At 36.4% G+C, this 18847-nt stretch overlaps 1 long non-coding RNA gene across 3 annotated transcripts in view; it reads right to left on the bottom strand.

The window, feature by feature from the left end:
• LOC132542000 (uncharacterized) overlaps positions 1–18067 on the bottom strand; it is a 35161-nt gene extending 17094 nt beyond the window's left edge. For all 3 annotated transcript variants that reach the window (XR_009553123.1, XR_009553122.1, XR_009553124.1), the window contains exons 1-2: positions 17969–18067; positions 4390–4501 (exon numbers count right to left, since the gene is read on the bottom strand). This is a non-coding gene — a long non-coding RNA (uncharacterized LOC132542000). The remainder of the gene's footprint in view (positions 1–4389; positions 4502–17968) is intronic.
• Positions 18068–18847: the final 780 nt, after the last annotated feature.

The following is an 18847-nucleotide window of genomic DNA, read 5'->3' on the forward strand; positions in this document are numbered from 1 at the left end:
GTTGCCGTTGTTTTATTGTTGTAGTTATTATTGTTTTATCGTTGTTGGATAGGACAGAGAGAAATGGAGAGGGGAGGGGAAGACAGAGGGGAGAGAGAAAGATAAACACCTGCAGACCTGCTTCACCGCTTGTGAAGCAACTCTCATGCAGGTGGGGAGGCAGGCCTCTAACCAGGATCTTTCTGCCAGTCCTTGCAATTTATGCCACCTGCGCTTACCTCACTGTGCTACCGCCCGCCCGACTCCCTCAACAATTTTCTATCTTGTCTGTCTGCCTTTTCTTTTTCTCTGTTTTCTATCTTTCTTTCTTTCTTTCTTTCTTTTTTACACAAGAGTTCATACTAGGAATTGATTCCTATGGCTCTACCACACCCAGTGGACTTTTTCTTTTTCTTTCTTCCTTTCTTTCTTTCTTTTATTTTATTTTATTTTTTATAGAGACAGAAACTGAGAGTGAAGGGAGAGATGAAGAGGGAGAAAGAGAGACACCTGCACACTGCATCAGAGTTTGTAGAACTTCCTCTCTGTGACAGGCTGGGAGTATGGATCGACTAGTCAACGCCCATGTTCAGCGGGGAAGCAATTGCTGAAGCCAGACCTTCCACCGTCTGCATCCCACAATGACCTTGGGTCCATACTCCCAGAAGGTTAAAGAATAGGAAAGCTATCAGGGGAGGGCATGGGATACATAGATCTGGTGGTGGGAATTGTGTGGATCTGTAGCCCTCTTATCCTATGGTTTTTTCAATGTCTCCTTTTAGAAAGAAAGAAAGAAAGAAAGAAAGAAAGAAAGAAAGAAAGAAAGAAAGAAAGGAAGGAAGGAAGAAAGAAAGAAAAGAAAGAAAGAAAGAAAGAAAGAAAGAAAGAAAGAAAGAAAGAAAGAAAGAAAGAAAGAAAGAACTTCCTCTCTATATGGTGACCTGGTTCTGGGTGCACTCTCATGTGTGCACTCTACCAAATAAAGCTTCCCCCCACCCCACCATGTGGCCCCTCTTCCATTGTCTTTATTTTTTTCTTTAATGTTTTTCATTTATTTTTAATGAGAGAGAGAGAGAGATCTCAACCAAAAATTTCCTTAACTCTGGTTTATGGTGATGCTGGGTATTGAACTTTGGTGAGTCAAGCATGAAAAGACTTTTGCATAACCATTACTCTATCTCCTCAGTCCTTCTCTCATTGTCTTTCCATCTCCCACTTTCTATCTAAAAAAAATAAGTCATCCTGAAGTGCTGACATCCTGATGACAAAAAGTATCCTTTTTTTTTTAATTTAGATGTCATAAATGTGTACTGCCAACCACTGCTATGTCAAAATTGTACTGCTATTGAAACTAACTTAAAAGAAAATTTACCTAATAAATGGAAAATGACCCCATACCTATCGACATCTATTTTTTGACAAAAGGGTCCTAAACTACTAAATGGAGAATGAAGAGTCTATTCAACAAATGTGAAGGGAAAATTGCATTGAAAGATGCAATAAATGAAATTGAATGAATATATTAACCACACAAAAATGTAAACTCAAAATGAAACGAACACCTGGATATTAGACCAGAAACTACTAAATACTTAGAATAAAATGTTGGCAGAACTCTTTTCATCTAAATTTTTTTTAATTTTTTATTTAAGAAAGGATTAATGAACAAAAACATAAGGTAGGAGGGGTACAACTCCACACAATTCCCACCACCCAATCTCCATAACCCACCCCCTCCCATGATAGCTTTCCCATTCTCTAGCCCTCTGGGAGCATGGACCCAGGGTCATTGAGGGTTGCAGAAGGTAGAAGGTCTGGCTTTTGTAATTGCTTCCCCGCTGAACATGGGCGTTGACTGGTCATTCCATACTCCCAGTCTGCCTCTCTCTTTCCCTAGTAAGGTGTGTCTCTGGGGAAGCTGAGCTCCAGGACACATTGGTGGGGTCTTCAATCCAGGGAAGCCTAGCCAGCATCCTGGTGGCATCTGGAACCTGGTGATTGAAAAGAGAGTTAACATACGAAGCCAAACAATTTGTTGAGCAATCATGGATCCCAAGCTTGGAATAGTGGAGAGGAAGTGTTAGGGAGGTACTCACTGCAAACTCTAGTGTACTTCTGCTTTCAGGTATATATTTTGCAGTAGTTTATGGATACGTGTGCACATAAGCTCTCTCTCACACAGAAACTGGTGTATATCTAGGTTATGGGACTTTGTTAGAAAGTGAACTACCTGAGGTGAAATTAGAGTGTACTATAAAAGGAAAGGTCTCACCCGAGTAATGAAGCTGAAGGGTTGTCATTCCACACGTGAAGACTCTGGACACAGTCTGAGGTAAAGCATGTTGAGGTGGCAATCATTGCATTGGTTAGGTTGTGATCTAAATTTTCATCTAAATTTTATGGGCATCTTCAATGGTACAATCCAATTGCAAGGAAGACTAAAACAAAAATAGCCAATGAGGCTACATCAAATTGAAAAACTTCTGCACAGCAAAAGAAACTGCTACCCAAGCAAAGAACATGCTTACGGAATGCGAGAAGATCTTTACATGCCATACATCAGACAAGAGGCTAATAATCAAAATATGTAAAGAGCTCATCAAACTCAATAACAGCAGCAACAACAAAATGACCTCATCTAAAAATGAGGAGAGAACATGAAGATAATATTCATGAAATAAGAGCTCCAAAAGACCAACAAACATATGAAAAAAATTATCCAAATCATTGACTGTCAGAAAAATGCTAATAAGATAACAATGCAATACCACTTTACCCCAGTGAGAATGACATATATCAGGAAGGATAATAATAGAAAATACTGGAGAGACTGTGAGGTTAAAGGAACCCTTCAGCACTTCTGGAATGAAATTTCCCAATCCCTGTGGAAAGTAGTTTGAAGAACTCTCATAAGGCTAGAAACAGACCTACCTGTGACCTGGAAATTCCTCTCTTGGGAATATATCCTAAGGAATCAAACATACCCATCCCAAAATATCTGTGTATACCTATGTTATTAGCAGCCTAATTTGTAATAGCCAAAACCTGGAAACAACCTAGGTGTTTGACAACAGATGAGTGATTGAGTAAGTTATGGTATATATCTACTCAATGGAATACTACTCAGCTATTTAGAATGATGTATTCACATTAACCTCATCATGGATGGAGCTTGAAGCAATCTTGTTAAATGAGATAAGCCAGAAAGAAAAGGATGAATAGAGGTTGATCTTACTCATGGACAGAAGTTGAAAAATAAGAACAGAAGGGAAAACACTAAGCAGAACTTGGGCTGGAGTTGGTGTACTGCACGAAATTAAAAGACTCTGGGGTGGGGAGGAGGCTTTGGGTCCTGGATCATGATGGCAGAGGAGGACCTAGTGGGGATTGAATGGTTATGTGGAAAACTAAAAAATGTTACACATGTACAAACTACTATATTTTACTGTCAGCTGTAAACCATTAATTCCCTAATAAAGGAAAGGAAAAAAGGAAAGAAAGAACATAAATGGAAAAAGTAGAATTTGGACTGGGTTATGCATTGCACCAAGGTAAAGAATTCTGGTGATGGTGAGGGGAGGGGTCTTTCAGGTTCTGTGTATGATGAGGGAGGAGGGCCTAAGCTGGGGTTGATAGTCTTTTGCAGAAAACTGAGAAATTTTTCACAAGTACCAATTACCATTTAAAATCACAATTGAGTTTAAATTCAGCTATTCCCTTACTGGCTTTCATTTTTGGCTAGTTTCAATCTCAGTGTCTTCACCTTCCTATTTTAGACAGTTTATTTAGGGATTAAATATGAAGAATAGATCCATTATATTGCAGTTGCTAAATAAATTACAGGTGCTATTGTTATTGTTAAGTTCTACAAGCAATATAATTACAACTAAAATGTGTTTAGAAGAATAGATTCATGAAGGAGGAGGGTCCAAATCAAAGTTTTAAGAGAATGTGTTTAAGTATAAAGAAATCTTTTTTCTAGTTTCCCATATTTTTTGAAATTTAATATATTCAATTTCACTATAATAAAAGCAATTTCTTCTATGTACATGCTATCATCAAATAAGAAGGAATTGTATAAAAAATAATAAAGAGTTGAAGGCCGAGCTAGACTAGTACCTTGCTGTGTGCACAGCCAAAATTTTAGTCCTAGTATCAGCACAACCAGCTCCCACCCTCTGTCTCTTTTTCTCTCTCCCTCTCTTTTTCTCCTTTTTCTCTCTCTCTCTCTCTTTATCATAGAAATAAATATCTTTTAAAAAGAAAATCATGCATATATGTAAGAGACAAATGCAGGGATGTTCAGGAGAGTAACATGCAATGATCATATGGTATATGCCCAGAAAATGGCAGAAAAAAATCTTCAGGGGCATATATAACATATGTACAACCTCCACTAACCATCCTTACCTGGCATCAAGGTCTGTGATCCTTATCAGCAAGGTTCTGTCTTGGATCAATTAAAATCAAAAGAATGTGCTGTTCCTAGACAGGAATTTTGCTTTTCTTACCCCGACAGTGCCTGTATCATAGTTTATTCAGGAGAAGGAGAAAGACAAAGTTGGAAAAGATTGACCATTCTAAAAATTCCTCCCATATTAATCAATACATTCTACTAAGAAAAGAAAACCAAAAAACAACCAAATTATGTACTGATTCCTATAAAACATAGAAGTACTTTATATTTACTTTGATTAGAAAAATGGTCCAACTTAATTTATCGGAATCATCCCCCTTAAATATTTTTAAAATTTCTCTGAATATGAAAAATAAGTTACAACTGAAATGAATTTTTAATAAGGATTATTTGATGACTAAATGTTAGATGTTTATAAACTTTTATTTTGAAGGAGAGGTTCCTTTTAATTTTTTTTTAACTAAGACTAAGTAAACTACTAGCCTGAAAACCACAAGATTTAAATAGAAATTCTGAGCAAACTATTTTTCCTATACAAGTTTCTGTCTCAAATCATAGCAACTTAACCTTTTCACAAATGGCAGACCCCTTTTTCATTAAAACTGGACAAAGTCTCACACCTGAAAAAAGTTTAGCCAGAATTTATGATTACTTTATTTTCCTGTTCTAAGGAATCAGAAGGAGTCACTTCTTAGTAAGTTTTATTTTATTTATTCATTTTACCAGAGCATTGCTCAGCTCTGGTTTATTCATGCTAGGATTGAACCTGGGAATTTAGAGAATCAGGATTGAAAGTCATTTGCATAATCATTATGTAATGCAAAGTTTCCTGGAAACTTCCTGCCTAGATTTCTCTCGACCTTTTTGTTTTTTCTTTTTCATTTTTCTCCATACATTTATAAACTTTTACTTTAAGATGTTAAAGAATGCCTTTTAGTTTGAAAGACAGGAAAAATGCAAAGAAGTGAAAAACAAAAAAACAAAACAAAAGAACTGGAAAGTTGTGCACTGGTGGAGATGGGGGCAGAAGAAGAAAACATTAAAGCAACAATTTACCTAATTCTTTTTATTCATGATTAATTATCTCAGCCTTATTGGTTGGCTAATAGTCACATAAATCCTACACATATGTAATGAAAATTTACCAGGAAGAGAGAAGAAAGAACTATGCTCTTTAACCCACAAGACAAAATGACAAATAGGCCTTCACATAGAAATCTCTCCCACTTTACCATGAATATGAGATAACAGTATTCTGTTAAAGGATGTTTCTCCTTCTCTAAATATTATACTTTTCTCTGTGGCTTGTCTTGCATATTTTTTTACCCTATGCATCATACTGAACAACCATGTAAGCATTCTCACCCTATTCTCCAAAAGGTGACAGGTCACTCATCTGGCTCACTAAAAGGGGTATATTCTATCCATCAAAACTTTCCTAGTAAAAGATATATTTTTTAATTTTTATTTATATAAAAGAAACACTGACAAAACCATAGGATAAGAGGGGTACAACTCCACACAGTTCCTGCCACAGTTCCTCCCTTGATAGCTTTCCTATTCTTTAACCCTCTGGAAGTATGGACCCAGGGTCATTGTGGGGTGCAGAAGGCGGAAGGTCTGGTTTCTGTAATTGATTCCCCACTGAACATGGGCATTGGCAGGTCGATCCATACTCCCAGCCTGGGGAGAGAGACTTTAAAGCCCCTCAGTCACCTAGCAGTTTCTAGAGAAAGGAAGGGGATTGCTCATATCCTCCACAGAACCCTCTTCTTTTATTCACCAGGAGATTAAGAGCCCAGAGTTGTATTTTACCTGTCACTAATCCTACCACAACAGGCAACAGTCATTTAGGTGGTTACTTACCAGCTCTTTCCTTATGAATATACAGAAGGGAGTAGAAAGGAAAGCTGGCAGGTTCTATGACAAAGGTTAGCTGCAGCTGGGAATAAAGACCCAGCTATTCCAACCATGGAGGATCCATTTCCCCTGTGTCAACATAGCCCACAGGGCAGAGGTAATTTTACCATTTTATGATCTACTGTACTTCGCATCTGTTCTGGCACTAAAGACTGTGTCTATTTTGGGGATCAGTTCTGTATTCCCAGATTGCCATTTTCCTCTGCCTCTCGCTCTGTTAAATATTCTACAGTATATTATCACTTCATTTTACTTCAGTTATTTCCTCTGACAGTGGTGTGGGGCAGTCTGGACTCAGAGTCACTTCCTCTCTCAAACTCAATCTGTCTAAATGTCAAAAAGAAAAAAAAAAGTGGAACTCTTCAGAATTCCAGCAATCTGGCATTTCTGAAGAAATATTTGATAGGTGTTGCATTTTTGAATCTCTGTTTGCTGGAGGCAGGGGTGAGGAGGAAGGACGCTGGTGGGTTAAAAATACAGTTACACCGCTACTCAGATTTCTCTGAAAAACGGTATTTTGTGTTTAGTCCCCAGTTACAAGATAGAGTATGTGTTGACATACATTAAAAAATAATGTTTGTTTGTTTGGAATGGAAACTTCCCCAACATTTATTCTAAGATCTGGTAAATGCACTGACAAATTTGTGCAAATGACTTGGTCAACAATTTGATAACACTTAAAAAAAAAAAGAGAGAACTTTTTCTCTTCTCTCTCCTCTCTTCCTTTACTTCTCTCTCTCTATGTCTGTCTTCCTTTACCCACTTCTCTGTTTTTCTTTCTTTTCTTTTTCTCTCCTCAGTCTCCTTGCTGAAAGGTTATTAAAGCTACCGACAGAAATCTCAGAAGAGCCTACTGAAGATTTTTTGCTACTAGCCTTTTGAAACAAGTGCTGGCATCTGATATTTTCATCCTATTTCATTCAGATCGTCATAATGTAAAGGCTACCAGGAATCATGTTAGTGACTAGGTCATAGAATTCAATGATAACATGTCACTTTGTAGTGCAGTATCTAGCACTAATGAAATGTTTTTAGCACACACACACACACACACACACACACACACACACACACACACACATATATATATATATAGAGAGAGAAAGGACTCAGGAATGCTTCTCTGCTTAGAAATAGCAATGAATCTACCAATCATGCTGAGTAACTCATGCACACAGAAACAGGATATGTCTGTTGCACCACAGATTTCATAACATTTAAAAGTCAGAATAAGTCTTTCTTTGCGTGTTTTAGGACAGAAGTCTGAAGACAAGTGTGAAAGGGGCACAGGAAAGAATGCTGGTTAGAAGCCCACAATACGTGTCAGGTCCATATTTACGTGCTTTGTATACAATAGCACTTAATAGCCAGACCATCTTTGAAAGATATTTTTCTTTCAACCTTAAAAATGAAGAAACTGAAATTTAGCCAAAAATAACAGTTTGAATAAGATTATAACATCAATAAATAGCAGGGTCAGATTTTTGTTTTTTTTCTCTTTTTACTGAAGTCCATGTACTTTTCATAGCTCTAATCTGGAGTCTCCTATCTTCAGATTGCTTCTTTTTGCCTATATATTTTTTCTTTTATTCTTTCTCTTCTTTCCTACCTTTCTTCCTCCCCTCCTTCCTTCCTTCCTTCCTTCCTTCCTTCCTTCCTTCCTTCCTTTTTTCCTTCCTTCCTTCCTTTTCCCCTTCTTTCTTTCCTTCCTCTCTTCTCTCTTCTCTTCTTTTTTTCTTCCTTCCTTGATTGGCTTGCTCAATAAGACTTCCAACAAGTTCTCAACTTTTAGATTGATTTCCCACTCATATGGCTAGAATGTTTGCAAAGTAAAAGGAAGGTGATTAATAAAATCACCAGGGAGTCACTGTGCGTTTAGCGCATATGGCACAAAGCACAAGGACTGGCTTAAGGATCCTGCTTCCAGCCCCTGGCTCTCCACCTGCAGGGGAATCACTTCACAGGCAGTGAAGCAGGTCTGCAGGTGTCTGTCTTTCTCTCCCCCTCTCTGTCTTCCCCTCCTATCTCCATTTCTCTCTGTCCTATCCAGCAATGACATCAACAACAATAATAACTACAACAACAATAAAAACAACAAGGACAACAAAAAGGAAATAAGTAAATAAATAATTTTAAAAAAATAAAATAAGAAAATCATCAATATTTTCATTTTTAAATCCCAGTGCAAAAGTGCTTTTGCAAGACTTTCTATTTCTGATAAATATTTCTAATTCATTGATTTTTTTAAAGTGATTTTTTCTTTACTATGGGTTATTATTATTTAAAGATATCTACAACATCAACCAGAGTTGGTTGTTTTTTAAATATAGAAGAAAAGTATGCAGAAAATACCAGTCAATGCTTTGAATTAACTTCCATAAGATTTTAGCTCTAGCTCTAAAACATAATAATTTTCTATATTGTCAAAAATCGAATGCCATGAAAATAATTTAGAATCACCTAAATTCAAATATTGGTAGATAGATTTAATAATCCATCTCCCAAAATATGTCAAATTAATGACATTTCCAGATCAGGATTTCAATTTTTTTAATTTTTTTTTTTTTTGCCTCCAGGGTTATTGCTGGGAGTTAGTGTCTGCACTACAAATCCACTGCTCCTGGAGGCTGTTTTTTTCCCATTTTGTTGCCTTTATTGTTATTATTGCCATTGCTGCTGCTGTTGCTGTTGGATAGAACAGAGAGAAATTGAGAGAGGAAGGGAAGACAGAGAGGGGGAGAGAAAGATACTTTCAGGCCTGCTTTACTGCCCGTGAAACAACCCCCCTGACACACACACTGGTGGGGAGCTGGGAGCTCAAACCAGATCTTTGTGTCTGTCCTTGAGCTTTGCACCATGTATGCTTAACCCATTGCATTACCTCTCAACCCCCAGCATTTCAAATTTTTCAAGTTTGATAGTTGTAATAAATATATCACAGTCTCTCCCTTCCAACCTAGAGGCATTTCCCAGAGAAAAAATTACCAGTATTTCAGTTATCTTTTTAAATGAAACAAAGTTACTTGAGCTAGCCCTTAATGCACGAGAAGTAAACTCTTATTCTCAGAGCCACAAGAGCCACATAGTAGAGATGGATATTTCAGCATGGTCTTTACCTCTTTCATTAGTGTCCCCTCTGCTGACTTGCCTATAGTCAGAATAGAGTTTTTATCTACATTCTCATGAGCCCAGGAGCAGGTAGTTGATCATAAGGGGTCTGAGTCTTATCCACCATATATGCTGTGATGACAAAAAATAAACAAAACTCTGATAATAGAGACATTTATGGCTACAACCTGAGAATTGAGCCAGAGAGGCTACCCCTATTAGTTTTCCTTATACTTTGACTTAAGATGGTATTATAATATTTGGGGATTAGCTTTATTTATTTATTCGGGCATCAGAGTTATTGCTGAGACTCAGGACCTGCAAGACGCCACCATTTCTGGCTGCTGTTTTTGAAATAGAGGAGTAGAGACAGACAGAAATGGAGAGGGAGAAGATGCAGAAAGAATAATGGATATAGCACTGCTCCTCTCAGCAGTTGGGGACATGGGACTTGAACCCAGATCCTTGTATATGGTAGCATGTATGTTCTCCTGGATGAGCCAGGATTAACTTCTAATGTCATACTTAAATATTGTTGGTGAAAGGTAAACTATATAAAAGGACAAAAAAGACCAGGGACTCCTAGCAAAATAATTTCAGAAATTAATGATAAGTACAGTGTCCAATAGAAACAGAAAAAAAAGTGACTATAAAGGCTTTTCTTTGACAGAGGGAGATAGAGACAGAGATATACAGAGAGACAGAGATACCATAGCACCAAGTTGCCTCCTATGCTGTGGGGTCTGACCTCAAACTTGAGCTGTACACATGGCAAAACAGGGAGCCATTTTGCTAGCCCAGCTATAGAATGTTAAATTCTCTCTGACAACATATTTTGCTTAGTTTAGGATAATCTTGAAAAGATCTTGGTTATAGTCACTGAAAGTGATTCTGTTCATTCACACAGGCACACATATAATTTTGGCCATTGTAGCCACATACACATAAATATCACATATATATGTATAGTATATTGTTTTTTAAATATTTATTCATTCCTTTTTGTTGCATTTGTTGTTTTATTGCTGTAGTTATTATTGTTGTTGTTGGATAGGACAGAGAGAAATGGAAGGAGGAGGGGAAGACAGAGAAAGGGAGAGAAAGATAGACACCTGCAGACCTGCTTTACTGGCTGTGAAGCGACTCCCCTGCAGGTGGGGAGCCGGGGGCTCAAACCGGGATCCTTATGCTGGTCCTTGTGCTTTGTGCCACCTGTGCTTAACCCACTGCGCTACCACCCAACTCCCTGTATAGTGTATTGTTAAAGTAAGTAAACTAAGTAACAGAACAGTTAAGTGTTCTGAACACACATGGTATTGTGCCAAATGTTAAGTTGAAATTACGCTTTCTTTTTCTTTTTTTTTCTATATTTAAAAAAAGTTAAAATCTTTATTGGATAGAGAGAGCTATAAATCAAGAGGGAAGAGATACACATAAACAGAGGAGAAAGAGAGACAACTGAAGCCCTGCTTCACCACTTGTGAAGCTTTCCCCCTGCAGGTAGGAACTAGGGGCTTGAATCTGGGTCGATGCACATTGTTACATGTGTGCCTAACCACGTGCATCACCACCAGGCCCTGAAATTATGCTTTCTTAATGTCACTACTGGGAACAATAAAACTCCTTTATCAAGCAAGCTATCATCAAATAAAGAAGCTACCTTCTTCATCTTTATACTGCTCGGTTAAAATTCTTAGAGATTGTCTTGTACTAGTATTCCTGCAGTTTGCAAACAAAGCAGAATAGAAAAGACATATTACCCTTTTAAATCTTTATTATTTAATTGCATGTTGAAATGAAAGGTGTTTCTGGGGGCCAGGTGGTGATGCAGAGAATAAGTGCACATAGTATGAAATGAAAGAACAACAAGCATTTTATGTTCTTGGTATAAAGGTATAAGTCTGATAAATATCACTCCAGTAGCATATATATTTTACTTCTAACACAAGTACTCAAAATTCTCTAGGAAAAAAAAACTACTGTAAAATAGCTTCCAGCAAGGTAAAGGTCAAGGTTTTCCATCAGATTCATAGAAGAGGGTGCATTTCAGGGAAGAAAGAACCTTGAAGTTCTTGCCAGGAATGGGAAATTTCTGGTGTGTCTAGATATCTAGTGTTTCCTTGATGATTCTTATATATATATGGAGAAGAATTTAAAATAAAGAATGATTTTTTGTGAGCCAGGCAGTGGTGCACCTGGTTAAGTGCACATATCACAGTGTCCAAGGTACTAGCTTTAAGCCCTTAGTCCCCACCTGCAGGGAAAAATCTTCATGAGTGGTAAAGCAACACTGCAGTTGTCTATCTCTTTCCCTCTCTCTCTCCCCCTCCCTGCCCTCTCAATTTCTAGCATATATTAAATAAGTCAAAAGAATAATTTTGATAATATATAATCCATGGATTATATACTATAAATAGAGAGAGAGTGTGAGATATATAAGAGTCACAAAGATGTATAAAAAACTTCACTTTTACCTAAGACTTGTAACTATACTCAATGAGTTCAGATGTTCAGGAAACAAAGCATTCATAGTTGTGTTCAAATTAATTTTCATTCATCTCATTAACTTGCCTCTATCTATCAGCTGTCATAAATTGTGCTATTTACTAACACGGGTAAACAGTCTGTCTCATAGAGTTTATAGTCAAATGAAAGAAAAAGCAATTATTCAAAATATTATAATTCAAAGAGATAACAGATATGAGATATATGCAGTGCTGTGAACATGCGAAGTCCAGAAGAAGTTGTAAGTAATGGAGGACTAACTACAATTTCTGAAGAGCCAGGAGGCACCTCTGAAAGTTCAATGATGAATATAAAGGAAAGGTACAGACTTGCCCCAGGATGGATGAGAAAACCTTAACCAAATAAGAAGCGGAAATTGAGTTGGTCCTGTACAATATTTAAATAAGGATCAGATCTCTTTGTTGCTTACTCCAGAATTTGAAGTTGGCTTTTCAAGTAAGAGGACAAGAGAAGAATTGTGTTTTGTATTAGTTTTGATGAATTATTTATTTATTATGAGAAAATAAAAAGGAGTGCATGGTGGAACTACAGCCTCTGAGACTTCTGGTATGCAAGCTGGTGCTCTAATAAGCCCTGAACTATCTCCCCAGTTCTACTAAAGGATTTTAACTAGGTGGCATGATCAAATATCTTATATCTTTACTTCCTTATAAAATTGAAGAATACATGGTATTGTAGGGACAGGGGATGATAGTTTTTAAGATGATGCTAGTTTTTTTTTCTTTTCTTTTTTTTCTTTTTTTTTTTTTTTGGTGAGAACATATTTATCTTCACATCCAGGGTTTATGCCAAATACAGCAGAGAGGTAGAGAGCTACATGTGCTTTTCTTGTTGGGAGCATTTAGTATCAGCAGAGATAAAGCTGCTTCTTCTCAGGTAGCAGTGAAAGAATTACTTTTACTCTGCACTCTTTTATCTTAGATTACCGTTTTATCTCATTGATCATTTGTCTTTTGACAGTTTTTGGCATTGAAGACCAGATCCTTTTCTTTTGAGTCTTTGTAAGTTGGGCAATTTTTTTTCTCCATGCTACCTGAAAAATTAATTCTAAGAGGCCAAATGATTTTTCAGGAAAAATAAACTTTTTTAAGTTAAGCTTCTTTTCTAATTAAATTTATCATTTAGTTCACAGAGTGAACATAATGATTCATCTTTATCTCTTTCTTTTCCTGTTTTTGGAAGGGAAGTCAGGGCATATCTGACTTAAAATGGCTCCAGGCAAAGATTTTGTACTTTTGGCAGTCTGCCTGCTATTCCTTTAATAGGGATACATTAACGTTTCTTTTTTTCACTGCCAGTCTACCAGCCTAAGAAAGTATTGCTAGTACAAATTAATATATTTTATATAAACTTGTTTTTCAATCTGTTCATAGTAGGCTATACATGTTCTTACAATGAAAGTCTTGGGCAGGAGCTACATCATAATGGTTATGCAGAAGTCTTTTATGCCTGAGGTACAGGGTTCATTTCCTAGCATCATCATATAACAAAACTGAGCAGTTCTCTGGTGTCTCTCTCTCTCTCTTTCTCTCTCTCATTAATATACAATTAATTTTAAAACATGTTTGTTTTTTTTAAATGGAAGTATTAAAGGAATCATGTATCAAAATGAAACAATGTCCTTGCACTCCACTAAGAAAAAACTGGTATCATATTAAATTTAATACATGACATTGAAATACACATCTGGCCTTTCCAAACACTTCTATAAGAATATCACTTCTTTTTTCTTTTAATTGATTTAATAATGATTCACAAGCCCATTTAATCAGAAGGGTATAATTCCACACAGTTCCCACCACCAGAATTCCACATCCCATCTCCTCCATTGGAAGCTTGCCTATTCTTTATCTCTCTGGGAATATGGACCCAGGATATCACTTCTTTGGTTATAATTATTTTCAGTCTAAGAAAACATGCTTTCTTCATTTTTATGAAAACTCTATAAAGACTTTACTGATCAAGTCAGAACCATGTGAAAGAATACTTAAGAAAGTAACTGGGAATATGTGATTAAGTTTAAGTGTACCTTCCAAAAAATCAGATATTCTCAGTAAACAAATTTAACACGTATTTTATAAACCAATCTCATTTGCAACAGAGTATACATAATATTATCACATTTGCTTCATGAGCCAAATATGATCCATGGTTTTTTTCCCCTTAGATTCTCTTGTACATTTTTCTGTCCCCATCCTGTTCCAGGTGACCTTCATTTCTCTATTTTCTCCTCTCTCATCTTGCTATTATTGCCCAGCTCGTGAAACTAGTAGTAATTTATATCACTCCATGCTAGGAACCTAAGATAACATTTCACTTAATTCTCACATTAACTGTGCAACATGAGTCTTACATCTCCTTTTCCCTAGAAAGAAAATGAGGTTCACAAAAATTAAGTGATTTTTCCAATGGCCATAAAAGCAGATTGGCTCATAGAAATCCCAAAGCCAATGCACTTTCAGCTCCATTATTCACCCTTCCAATGTGTTCATTTACACAGCAGCATCTTCATGATCAGGAAATCTTCACCCTTTACTTAATTTTGAGAAATCTTTTCTAATTTACTTCAATTGAACTCAGTCAATGCAATAATCAGTAATTGAGGGTAGACTGTATACCAGGTACTGTTTAGGGAATTAAGGTTGTAAAGGAAAGATAATGTGTTCACTTGCTATCACTTCCTGAACTCTTTATAACTGTCTTGGTCAAAGCAATATCCTTTTTTTCTTTCTCATTCTGACCTATTTATTCTCTGTAACTTGCAGTGGGTTTTTTATTCTGTATTTTCAAATCACATTCTTCTTGCAGAGTTTTTTTTTTTTTTATAAATCTAACATCTTCAGTAAGACATGTTAAATGGTGAAATAGTACCTTGTGGTTTCTGTTTGCTTGCTGAATTTTAGAGACCTTGAACTTGTATGGTTGCATTATCATTCCTGTTTGTTGTTGTTGTTGTTATTGTTTTCCATTCATACAGAGAAAGAGGGAAGGAGAGACATGACTGTATCAGAGCTACCTCTAGTGTCATGGCACCTCCATATAGTGCTAGCTTACATCCATGGCAAAAACTCTCCCTTTACCCAGTGAGATTTCAATACAGTCTGGGGCCTCATGGTTTACCTCTTAGTATCTTCTTCTTGTCCATCTATTCTGTTGAGTCACAAGCAGGAATGTAAGCTATGTTGAAAATAGAACTAGGGTCACTCCCTTTTTTTTTTACTTCTCACTTAGCACCAAGTCTACAGTAATTACTGAGTTAATCATCCTGTCTACCATTAGGAGCAGGTAACGAAAGCAATAGGAACCTATTGGAATCTGATTCATAGTCTAGAATTACAGGAAATTTCTCCTCATATTGCTGAGTAGATAGCCTAGTTCAGTATTATGAGTCACAGCATTTCACCAAATTACTTCTTCCCCAATAGAAAGAAAGTAAACTTTTTTATATATATCCCTTGGACTTCACTGCTCCAAATGAACTTTTTTTTCATGTAGAAAGAAATAGAAGGTCCTGTGGTACATGATGGTGGAAAAGGAGTTAAGCTGGTCATGAGAGTGTTTTAGTGTTTTGTGTTTTGCAGTCACTTATCACAAGTGAGAAATTGTTTTCATGGGTGACCAACTGTCCTGTAAACTTATTAACCTCCTAATAAAATGGTTTTCAAAAATAAACAAATAATAATAAATTGAATAACAAAAATGACAGAAGCAGAGGTAGAGAGTGAAAGATATCACAGCAAAGACATTTCTTCTAGTTCAGTAGGAGCCAGGTTTAAACCTTGTTTTTTCCCGTTACAAAACAGGTACACTATCAACTTGATCTATCTTTCCATCTCCAAACATTAAAAATATTACAAAGTATTATAAAGCATAGGGATAGGAATAATGATATTATATGGGATGTGTTTCATCTATAACATTTCCAGACATTGTATAGACCAACAAATGTTATCTTCACTTATAAAATTAAAATCTCTATGTGTTGTATGTATTCTGGGGCCTATTGGTGGCACACTCAGTAGAGGACACGTTACATTATTGAAGGACCCATGTTCAAGCCCCCAGTCCCCACATATAGGGAGAAGCTTCACAGAGAAACAGTGCTACAGGTATCTCCCTTGCTATCCCTTTCCATCCCTCTCTTTTTCTTTTAAACAATCAACTAGTTCTTTTTTGTAATCACAGATTTAGTAGTAACTTACATGATTATAAGATAGCAAAAGTATAATTCTATACTACTCCTACCACCAAAGTTTTGTGTTCCCACCCAACTCTTCCAGAATCATAGATATGGGCTGATATATAGATATAGACATAGATATATAGAGAGAGATATATAGAGAGATATTCTTTTACTAAGTTCATGTTCTTCAGTTCTCTATATTCCAGGATTGAGTGAAATCATTCATAGTTTTTTCTTCTTACTTCTTTATTTACTTAACTAAGTATAATCACCACCAGTTCTCTCCATTTTGTCCCAAAAGCCAAAATATAGTCTTTTTTAATTGCTGAGTCATACTCCATTGAATATACAATCCCATGATGGCTTCCTCCTCCTCCTCCTTTTCTTCTTCTTCTCCTTCTCCTCCTTCTCCTTTCTCCTCCTCCTTTACCTCCTACTCCTCCTCCTCTTTCTTCTGTTGTATTTATAATATTAAAATGAGTGATTTTTATTCCATTGTCAAGGGCATTTCCCCCTAACTATATCTAATTATTCCTCACAGGGTACCCTCCAACCCCAGTATTTTAAGTTTTTAATCAGGGAAATGGTAGTTTGTGTGCTTAACCAAGTGTGCCACCAACTGCCCTAGTTAATCAGGGAAATGAAAATACATGCATTAGAGAAGTACATAGGCTATCTGGGCAAAGATGGCTGACCTCATGTATAAGTTTATTCCCATTTTATTTACTTCTGAAGCCTTGCTTTCAGTTCCTTTCTAAATGATACCTACACCTATTGCAAATTCTAGGTATTCTGCCTTTTTTTTTTTCTCTTTCCTTTGGGTAAGGAAACAGGCCCTGACTTCCTCAGGTGTTCTCCATATTCTCTTCCCTTTCAATGATGGGGCAAAAACAAAGGTTCCTGGCCACACATTTCTGAGTACCAGTGGAACTGGGGTTCAAGAGCCCTCTGGTCATCTTCTAGCATTTTCCCCTCTAGGACTTTGGACCAAAATTCTTTTGGGGGTATCCCTCCTCCCTTTATGTGTCCCTGTCTCTATGTTTCACTACTGAAATTAGTATATTTAAGACTAAGAAACTTAAATCATATGATTTAAGTTGCTTTTATTAAAGAAAGAAAAATGTTGATACTAAAGTGATTATTTTACTTTCACTATCTCATGGTTTTGGGACATATTAAAACTCTGACGCTTTTAAAGTAAAGTTATTATGTACTATGTTTGGCAAAAACGTCAAGTTTCCAGGTAGGTCAGAGAGCATGGTTTTCAGATTTCCTGATAATGCTATCAAATAAAAATCTCAGTTCCAAGTACAAATCAAACATCATTCAAATATCCTGCCAGGGTTATCTTTCACAGAATAAGAAAGACAGCAATCGTATAATTAAGCCTTCAGGTTAGACCTAGATCATATTCACCAACAGAAATTTCTGTGTCAGATATGAAGAGACAAGAGAGATAAGCCCTTCCTCTTTCAGATATAGAGTTCCTGATGTGCCTGTAATGTTTCCTGTGGTAAACAGTCGATATTTTCCATTGTCACTGAAGGTATTCAAAATGCCTACCTCTCCTCTCTTTCTCTCCCTCTCTTTCTCTTTTTTCCAAAGAAACTTACATGGGAGTTTTTCTTCTAGTTCTAGATTGTCAGGAGAAACTTAATTTTACTCACTAAAAGTCCAGAAATAAGCCTTTCCGTGACTGAATTCTATCTCCCCTCACCCCCTCCCTCCCTACACACAAACACACACACATACACACACACACACACACACAGAGAGAGAGACAGAGAGAGAGGGAGAGGGAGAGAGAGAGAGTGAGAGAGAGAGGGAGATCATACTCTTTCATGTGGCTGAAAAATTGATGTTATGCTTGAGAAGAAGTTTGAGCCATTTTGAAACATGTCTTTTCTTTCCCAGTGACCCTTAGGCACTCTCCTGTTAAGATTCTGAAATAAGGAAGTTAACGGGCTCAGTGATTCCACTGTTTCCTTTTTCTATTTCCAGTAATAGCTCTGAGGCCTACTTTGTAACGAAGGCCCATAGGACTGAATGTGATTGCAGCAAAAACTACTATGAGTAGAAAATGGATTCCTTATGTTGAAAAGAGAAAAGTATGTGGGTGCTTTAAGAGTGAAATTGCAGACAATGGTGGACTTTTTACTACATATTACAAAAGGGTGGATAAATTGACAGATAATTAGGCTATTGACATAATTTTTAAAATAATAAAACTAAATTTTCCAACTTACTATGGCTTTCATGCAATTTTCTTTTAAACTCTTGGTTATGATGCTTACTAAAAATGTATATATTCTATCTAGTTTGAGGTGTTTTTTCAGCAAAAAACATACATTCCAAAAACAATATGAACTTCTATAAATTCATCTTAGTCTGTAGCTTTCTCCTAGGAAATATAAATCCTTGGCTCAAGTCTTAACCAATGAACCTTACAAACAAATGCTGAATCACTATCCATGACAATCAAAACTGAAGAGGATGTCATTTGAGATTTGAATGATTATAGATTTAATGAATTTAGGAAAACTTTTGAGAACTTGAATAATTATCTAACAGTATGTGCCCTATATTTTAATGTATAATATATATATGGTATACTTTACTTCAGTTTGCTGCCATAACTAATCTTTTCAAAATTTGAGAAGTAGATTAGGTGGACTTGTGTCCTATACAATGATTAGGTTAGAAATTTAGCCTGT

The sequence above is a fragment of the Erinaceus europaeus genome, chromosome 1 (genome assembly GCF_950295315.1).
Source record: "Erinaceus europaeus chromosome 1, mEriEur2.1, whole genome shotgun sequence".
Taxonomy (NCBI): domain Eukaryota; kingdom Metazoa; phylum Chordata; class Mammalia; order Eulipotyphla; family Erinaceidae; genus Erinaceus; species Erinaceus europaeus.